The sequence below is a fragment of the Coregonus lavaretus genome (genome assembly GCF_964263955.1).
Source record: "Coregonus lavaretus genome assembly, chromosome: 10".
Classification (NCBI taxonomy): Eukaryota; Metazoa; Chordata; class Actinopteri; order Salmoniformes; family Salmonidae; genus Coregonus; species Coregonus lavaretus.
Genome location: NC_139997.1, coordinates 17,694,265 through 17,703,959, shown reverse-complemented (window position 1 = coordinate 17,703,959; position 9,695 = coordinate 17,694,265). Strand labels below are relative to the sequence as shown.

The window sequence follows — 9,695 nt, the reverse complement described above, 5'->3', positions numbered from 1 at the left end:
CCTCGCGTTCTCGCGTTCTCCCTCTCTCTCTCTCTCTCTCCCTCGCGTTCTCTCTCTCTCTCTCTTCCTCTCTCTCTCTCTCTCTCTCTCTCTCTCTCTCTCTCTCTCCTGTGACAAAATGCTCTCAGAGGAACAAGAAAAATCTGGAAATTCTTTCAAACTTGTTTGAATTTAATAACAGCAGAGCAACAACGACCATAATGTCTTTATGACATGGCCGTTATTACGGCTGCAGTACCAAGCCCATATTTTATTTTATTTATTTTACCTTTATTTAACTAGGCAAGTCAGTTAAGAACAAATTCTTATTTACACTGATGGCCTACACCGGCCAAACCCGGACGACGCTGGGCCAATTGTGTGCCGCCCTATGGGACTCCCAATCACGGCCGGTTGTGATACAGCCTGGAATCGAACCAGGGGGTCTGTAGTGACGCCTCAAGCACTGAGATGCAGTGCCTTAGACCGCTGCACCACTCGGGAGCCCCAGGGACTGGACCTGAACTGGTGAGACCATTGGTGTTAGCCATAGATCCACCATGGTAAGACTGTGTGTGTGTGTGTTCAAGTGCAGCACTACCCTCGTGATAGACGGCCTCTGGCCGGTCTCTGAGCCTAGTGCAGCTAGCCCAAACACCCCATCCCAGAAGGAATGGCCAGTTTATCAAAGACCAAACCAAATGGAATCTGCTACAGGCCCAAAATGTCACCAGGAGCATAGCCTTAGAATCTAGCATAGCCTTAAACGGCCAGATGAGCAAATTGAAAACATGGTCCAACTTGTGGAAACGAACGAAAGAGCAGCTTTAGGTCTTTTCAATCTCCCCCTCCCAAAGACAAAAAACAGAGCCATTTTGACCCCCCTTGACAATAGCAAAATTTGACATTTGGTCTGGGAATAGTATTATTCCTACTGGTCTTTGGGTCTCCATAAGTCCCCATTGTGACTCTGGTCTTTAGTGGCACTGGGGCTCAAAGCGTGGGTCTAACTACAGGAATCCTCATCTCTCCCAAGTGGACATTCTCAATTTTTCCCCTAACCCATCTGTCTATCTCCTCATTTGAATTCCATGCTGTCACAGTCACTAGCCCATTTAAGCTTAATATCCTTGTCATCTATCGCCCTCCAGGTTCCCTTGGAGAGTTCATCAATGAGCTTGACGCCTTGATAAGTTCCTTCCCTGAGGATGGCTCACCCCTCACAGTTTTGGGGGATTTCAACCTCCCTATGTCCACATTTGACTCATTTCTCTCTGCCTCCTTCTTTCCACTCCTCTCCTCTTTTGACCTCACCCTCTCACCGTCCCCCCCTACTCACAAGGCAGGCAATACGCTTGACCTCATCTTCACTAGATGCTGCTCCTCTACTAATCTCACTGCAACTCCCCTCCAAGTCTCCGACCACTACTTTGTTTCCTTTTCTCTCTCACTCTCCTCCCACACTACTCACTCTGCCCCTACACAGATGGTAATGCGCCGCCGCAACCTTCGCTCTCTCTCTCCCACTACTCTCTCCTCTTCCATCCTATCATCTCTTCCCTCTGCTCAATCCTTCTCCCTCCAATCTCCTGATTCTGCCTCCTCAACCCTCCTCTCCTCCCTTTCTGCATCCTTTGACTCTCTGTGTCCCCTATCCTCACGGCCGGCTCGGTCCTCCCCTCCAGCTCCGTGGCTTGATGACTCATTGCGAGCTCACAGAACAGAGCTCCGGGCAGCGGAGCGGAAATGGAAGAAAACTAAATTCCCTGCCGACCTGGCATCTTTTCACTCCCTCCTCTCTACATTTTCTTCATCTGTTTCTGCTGCTAAGGCCACCTTCTACCACTCTAAATTCCAAGCATCTGCCTCTAACCCTAGGAAGCTCTTTGCCACATTTTCCTCCCTCCTGAATCCTCCCCCCCCCCTCCCCCCCTCCTCTCTCTCTGTGGATGACTTCGTCAACCACTTTGAAAAGAAGGTTGACGACATCCGATCCTTGTTTGTTAAGCCTAATGACACTGCTGGTCCTGCTCACACTGCCCTACCCTATGCTTTGACTTCTTTCTCCCCTCTCTCTCCAGATAAGATCCTGCGACTTGTGACTGCAGGCCGCCCAACAACCTGCCCGCTTGACCCCATCCCCTCCTCCCTTCTCCAGACCATCTCCGGTGACCTTCTCCCCTACCTCACCTCGCTGATCAACTCATCCTTGACCGCTGGCCATGTCCCTTCCGTCTTCAAGAGAGCGAGAGTTACTCCCCTTCTCAAAAAACCAACACTCGACCCCACTGATGTCAACAACTACAGACCAGTATCCCTTCTTTCTTTTCTTTCCAAAACTATTGAGCGTGCTGTCTTTAGCCAACTCTCTTGCTATCTCTCTCAGAATGACCTTCTTGATCCAAACCAATCAGGTTTCAGGACTGGTCATTCAACTGAGACTGCTCTTCTCTGTGTCACAGAGACTCTCCGCACTGCTAAAGCTAACTCTCTCTCCTCTGCTCTTGTCCTTCTAGATCTGTCTGCTGCCTTTGATACTGTGAACCATCAGATCCTCCTCTCCACCCTCTCCGAAATGGGCATCTCCGGCGCGGCTCACTCCTGGATTGCGTCCTACCTGACCGGTCGCTCCTACCAAGTGGCGTGGCGGGAAGCTGTCTCCGCACCACGTGCTCTCACCACTGGTGTCCCCCAGGGATCGGTTTTGGGCCCTCTCCTTTTCTCCCTATACACCAAGTCACTTGGCTCTGTCATATCCTCACATGGCCTTTCCTATCATTGCTACGCTGACGATACACAACTAATCTTCTCCTTTCCCCCTTCTGATCACCAGGTGGCGAATCGCATCTCTGCATGTCTGGCAGACATATCAGTATGGATGACGGATCACCACCTCAAGCTGAACCCTGGCAAGACGGAGCTGCTCTTCCTCCCCGGGAAGGACTGCCCGTTCCATGATCTCGCCATCACGGTAGACAACTCCGCTGTGTCCTCCTCCCAGAGTGCGAAGAGCCTAGGCGTGACCCTGGACAACACCCTGTCGTTCTCCGCCAACATCAAGGCGGTGACCCGCTCCTGCAGGTTCATGCTCTACAACATTCGGAGAGTGCGACCCTGCCTTACACAGGAAGCGGCGCAGGTCCTGGTCCAGGCACTTGTCATCTCCCGTCTGGACTACTGCAACTCGCTGTTGGCTGGGCTCCCTGCCTGTGCCATTAAACCCCTACAACTCATCCAGAATGCCGCAGCCCGTCTGGTGTTCAACCTTCCCAAGTTCTCTCACGTCACCCCCCTCCTCCGCACACTCCACTGGCTTCCAATTGAAGCTCGCATCCGCTACAAGACCATGGTGCTTGCCTTTGGAGCAGTGAGGGGAACGGCACCCCTGTACCTTCAGGCTCTGATCAGTCCCTACACCCAAACGAGGACATTGCGTTCATCCACCTCTGGCCTGCTGGCTCCCCTTCCTCTGCGGAAGCACAGCTCCCCCTCAGCCCAGTCAAAACTGTTCGCTGCTCTGGCACCCCAATGGTGGAACAAGCTCCCTCACGACGCCAGGACAGCGGAGTCACTCACCACCTTCCGGAGACATTTGAAACCCCACCTCTTTAAGGAATACCTGGGATAGGCTAAAGTATTCCTTCTAACCCCCCCCCCCCCCCCCCCAAATTGTAAAGTGGTTATCCCACTGGCTATAGGGTGAACGCACCAATTTGTGAGTCGCTCTGGCTAAGAGCGTCTGCTAAATGACGTTAATGTGCCCTTGAGCAAGGCACTTAACCCTAATTGCTCCTGTAAGTCGCTCTGGTTAAGAGCGTCTGCTAAATGACTAAAATGTAAATGTAAATGTAACTGACAGGTGTGGCGAGACCAGGCTTAAGTCCTGAAGCTATTTTAGATTTGTAATCAGTCCCCCACTCCTCTTACAGCCTAACATAGCCCCAAACGGGGACTTTTGAGATCAGGGAGTTAGTAGTGGGATAGCCAAACAGTTCTAATGCTATCATTCAGTGCCAGAACTCCGTACTTCAGAGCCTGCTGGACTGGCAGTCGCTCCCGCTATCCGCCCATGGCTTTCCTGACTGGCTGTGTCTGCCAGCGATAGAGCCACGATGAGAGCCCAGTCAAGTCATCAACTCATAGCAGAGGGACAGCAGAGGCTAGGGATTAGCAGTAGCAATGATCTGTGTGCGCAGCTCACATACATACTGTATAACTGTCATCCAGGTTAGGGGAGGGTTTGGCCGGCAGGGATGTTCTTGTCCCATCGCGCACTAGCGACTCCTGTGGCGGGCCGGGCGCAGAGCATGCTGACACGGTCGCCAGGTGTACAGTGTTTCCTCCGACACATTGGTGTGGCTGGCTTCCGGGTTAAGCGGGCATTGTGTCAGGAAGCAGTGTGGCTCGGTTGGGTTGTGTTTCGGAGGACGCACGGCTCTCGACCTTCACCTCTCCCTGTACGGGAGTTGCAGCGATGGGACAAGACCGTAACTACCAATTGGATACCACGAAATTGGGGAGAAAAAGGGGTAAAAAAATACAATTAAAAATACAAGAAACACGCCAACACACATACAGATAAATGGACAAATAAAATGTGCACAAACAGAGTCAAACACAGTCACACACACACACACACACATTTTAACATGTTATTTAGATCTACAAGGAAGTATAGGGTTAGGGTTTCAAGATGCACTGTCAACTGTAGGACCTTATATAGACAGGTGTGTGCCTTTCCAAATCATGTCCAATCAATTTAATTTACCACAGGTGGACTCCAATCAAGTTGTAGAAACATCAAGGATGATCAATGAAAACAGGATGCACCTGAGCTCAATTTTGAGTCTCATAGCAAAGGGTCTGAATACTTTTTTATTTTAAATACTTTTGCAAAAATGTCTAAAAGACTGTTTTTGCTTTGTCATTATGGGGTATTGTATGTAGATTGATGAGGAAAACAATTTATTTAATCAATTTTAGAATATGGCTGTAACGTAACAAAATGTGGAAAAAGTGAAGCGGTCTGAATACTTTCCGAATGCTGACATTTCAGCAAACCTTATGTAGTGGCAATCTCAGACCTTCACCTCCATCCGACTCTCCAACCATGACAAAACTACATAGGTGACTGTGGTGAGGTCACCTGTGTACAACTTTGTTAACCCGTAACAAGGCTGGCGTAAACACTCATCAACCTCACTATACGAGCATTATGGGAAATATATGGAGAGTGATGAGGGACCTGAGAAAGGTGGAGTTGGGTTGCTGCTATGTCTGTCTCTTCTTCCAGCCTTTCTCCCTGCTCCCCCTCTCTCTTTTTCTATACATCCAGAGTTGCAACATGACGTCAGTTACGGGAAGTTACGTTAGCTGGGTATTTGTGGTGATATTAAAATGTATCCTGAACCAAGACTGGAAAATACACTTTCAGGTGAGACGCACTCACCCAAACAGCCCCAATCCAAACATCCAGGACCAGGGCCATCAATCAGGCCTGCCCTGCCAAAAATACATGTGCCCTTTTGGGAGGACAGGAGGAGCGGAGAGAGGGCAATGGATGAGTATAAAAACACACAGACATAAATCAATATTTGGATTCAATGAGAGATTAGAAGTAGTGTACGTACGCGCGTCCAGTTAGTTTAAGGCACAGGGTACGAAAAGTACACTTAAAAATTGCCATGAAAGAAAAATAGATACCTGTACAATAAATAATAAAACTGTGAGAGCATTCAACAGTGTACGAGTATCTTCTTTTAATGGGAGGTACCCAATGACAGACAGTGAGAGGTGCTCTGGATGTCACGCTCATGGCCCCACTGGAAGAACCCCCAGCTGAGATGCTACATGTGTAGAGTTTGGGTGTCTGCAAAAATGTGTGTGTGAGTGTGTGCGTTATTTAAATACTTATTTTCTGTGTATTTGAGTATTTTCAAATAATGTGGCCCGAATCAACTACTTCTATTGGAAGGATTTAAAAGTATTTTCATATAATTTCCTATAATTAGCCTACTCTTTGAAATTATTTTCAAATACTTCTTTCCAAATACATTATTTCAAATACCAAACCGACCTGGGTTAAATTTATAGGAGTGTATTTGAGTCAGTGTATTTGATTATTTTCAAATACATGCCAATACTTTCCAAGTGTATTTCCAAATACATTCCAATATTCTACTTAACTACTTGTCAAATAAAAAATATCTAAATACTTACTTACCCTAAACAGTATTTGAACCCAGGTCTGGTGTGTATGTGTATATTCATGAACGTATGTGTATACATAGACTGCTTGAATTAGTTGTTCTTTGGAGTGTCTCCAAATGCGAAAAGTGACATGATATATAAGGTCATTCAGGTAGAGTTACACGCAGCTTAACAGTGTCTAATTGGGGGTTCACATCGAAGCTGTAAAACCTATTGTTATTCTTAGATGATTTTTCCCTTGACATGGTCAAATAACTCAAGCCTAGATTGGTAACTATTTTTTAAAACTAGAAGCACGGATTGGCCTATAGGTGGCGTGTTATAAGCATTCTCACTTAAACCCTCAAATCCGTCACGTTGTTTGACCTAGAGACTTGAAGCTTTGTATGTAGGTGTCGTTCCTCATGCTGAACAAATGGTATGGTGGTTCCTTGTATCATACAACACCATTTTCAGTCACCTTTTTGGCCCATGGTGATAGCTCACTTTCCAAAAATAACAAAAATGGTCTAAGTGGCTAAAATAAATGCATGGCAAGCCCTGTAGCTGATTCCACCTTTGGCAACAACTGACTACTAGAACTGAACTGATAGACATGGGGCAATGTAAACCTTATGTATATGTCCTTAGAAGCTGTTTGAATATAAAGTCACTGCAACCTTAGATGGCTGCACCAGACCAGTTGGTGGCACTATAGATGTCAATGGCACCAGTGGCACCATAGGATACTAGAGCAACACAGGATACTAGAGCAATAACTATTGATCAAGTGGACTTTGTCTCATGTAAATTAATGTTAGATAAGATTAAAATTACACAGACAAACAATGTCAACTATTGTGATTAGTATATCTGTATAATCACATATTGTTGCCCTATTATGTGGTCTGAACGTAGTGAAAAGTGAATATTATATTCTGTAAAATGAGAAACCGGAAGTCCTGCCACTTGCACAGTCAGTGTATTACAGCTGTGAAAGTGTTTTGAAGTATTTTGGAACGCTAATGTGGAGTGTACCAATTGAGATTTAAATCAACATGGTAATGCTTTCACTGATTGCACATAAAGGAAGATAATTCCTACATGATAGAGTGCTTGCTTTGTTATCCAACTGATCTTGTGTCCTTTTGGTCATCCTGTGAACCCCGTTCATTGCTGCTAACAGCTATATTTCATTAGTACCGCACTAAGCCTGGAGCTTTTGAGTGAATGACCAGGAGCACACACAGCACTTTCCCCACTGAGAGACAACAGATTTACAACATAGCACTGTCTCAATCTTTCTTTCTCACGCGCACACACTCTCGCACACACTCAAGAGCGAGAGAGGCTTTCAGTTCTCCCAGATTACATTCCCTTGCATTCTACCAAACTATACTAAAATGGGACAATATCTTCTCCAGTAACAATACAGTAATACTCACATTAGCCATGCTGCTGTTCCCCATCGGCTCCCTGCTGGAGAGATGGGCTGATGTAGAACTAGAGGCACCAGAACCAAGATCAGAAAATCCAGACTCTGACAGTCCAGAGGGGACTGTGGTGGAGGGGCTCCCCTGGCTTCTGTTCACCGTCCCCTGGGACGAAGTCATGGGGATCCGTCCCCTACTGTCCCTCTCCTCCAGGGCGCTCCTGTCCACCCCTCTTCCTGTCAGACCCTCCACCAGGCGGGCCAGCACCTCCAGCTGGCTCCGGAGCTGCAGGTTATCCTGCATCAGCCACTGCACAGCCTCGGCCAGGGGTCCCTGGGCCCAGCACACCTCGTCCACCCGCCGCTCCACGCCCCGCTTGAAGGCGCTCACGTTCACATGCACCTCGTGCACCGCCACCGCCAGTGTGGATTCGAAGTGGCCCAGCGCGTGTCACACACATTGTCCCCAGCAGCCAGCACAGGTGTAGGAGCAGTGTCCATGTCCCAACTAGCGACAGTAACCCCCAGGTTAGAGTAAATGGAGTGGTGGATAGCTTTAATGGACAGTGGCGCCAGCTCTACTGTTCTTTCCTCCTCTTCTCCTTCTCTCCCACGGTTTCTCCTGCCTGGGCTGCTGAAAGGAGGTGATGAAGGGAGGGATAGATAGGTCTCCCTCTTTCTCTGCTATTTAGTCCACAGAGAGGTCTTAGAAGGGGGGAGTTTTAGGTGTTCTATAACCGTTTCCCAGTACAGTTAAAAGGGTTTTAAAGGAGGACTGTGCTGGAAGATCGATTCCTAAGCAGCCAAGCCATTTAAGCCCAATTAAACTCCATAGAGGACAAGAGCTGTTATTTATAGGCTCTGTGACTAGGAGATGAGATGCAAAATGATACCCTGCAAAATCAAGTTAACTATTATTTGAGGAGGTAGACATATCAAACAAACCTTTTGGAGGGTCCTGCTGAGTGAGAGGTCCAGTAGTGGAGCAGTTCAGTCCCCACATGTGTATGTTTCTATGAGTGTGTTTATATGTGTGTGTGTGTGTTTGTGTGGAGTGCATCCACACACCTCTAAAGTAATGTCATGAGGCTTGCTCTCTTGTGTGTGTGTGTGTGTGTGTTCTGTATGCTGTGCAGCTCTGCTTTAAACCACCAGCCTTGTGAGCAGGTTCATTTTTATAATAGGGGAATAAGGGGGAGGAGGGAGTAAAAGGGGAGGGTACAGACTTCATGCAGCACCCCTCCCTTCTTCGCACTCTGCTTGAAAGTGTGTGTGTGTGTGTGTGTAGGAAGGAGAGGGAAGTTTACATCGCCTTAGTGTGCCCAATATAAAATAAGGGAATGGCAAGCCTGAACCAGTGATTTCACATGACTGTGCCTTCAGAAAGAATTCACACCTATTGACTTTTTCCTCATTTTGTTGTGTTACAGCCTGAATTTTAAATGGATTAAATTGAGATTGTGTGTCACTGGGCTACACACAATACCCCATAATGTCAAAGTGTAATTATGTTTTAGAAATGTTTACTAATTAATAAAAAATGAAAAGCTGAAATGTCTTGAGTCAATAAGTATTCAACCCCTTTGTTATGGCAAGCCTAAATGAATTCAGGATGAATCATTTGTTTAACAAGTCACATAATAAGTTGCATGGACTCACTATGTGTGCAATAATAGTGTTTAACATGAATTTTGAATGACTACCTCATCTCTGTCCCCACAAATACAATTATCTGTATGACTACCTCATCTCTGTCCTCACAAATACAAATATCTGTAAGATCCCTCAGTCGAGCAGTGAATTTCAAACACAGATTCAACCACAAAGACCAGGGAGGTTTTCCAATGCTTTGCAAAGAAGGGCATCTGGATAAAAAATACAATAAAGCCGACACTGAATATCCCTTTGAGCATGGTGAAGTTATTATTGTTATGGTGTATCAATACACCCAGTCACTACAAAGATACAGGCGTCCTTCCTAACTCAGTTGCCAGAGAGGAAAGAAACTGCTCAGGGATTTCGCCATGAGGCCAATGGTGACTAAAACAGTTACAGAGTTTAATGGCTGTGATAGGAGAAAACTGAGGATGGATCA

General features: G+C 46.8%; 1 pseudogene across 1 annotated transcript in view; it reads right to left on the bottom strand.

Moving 5' to 3' along the window:
- The window catches only part of LOC311135849, a 15,516-nt pseudogene extending 7,415 nt beyond the window's left edge, over positions 1–8,101 (bottom strand). Inside the window, exon 1 of the transcript in view lies at positions 7,614–8,101. The product of the transcript in view is annotated as an uncharacterized misc_RNA (transcript). The remainder of the gene's footprint in view (positions 1–7,613) is intronic.
- Between the last annotated feature and the right edge of the window lie 1,594 nt (positions 8,102–9,695).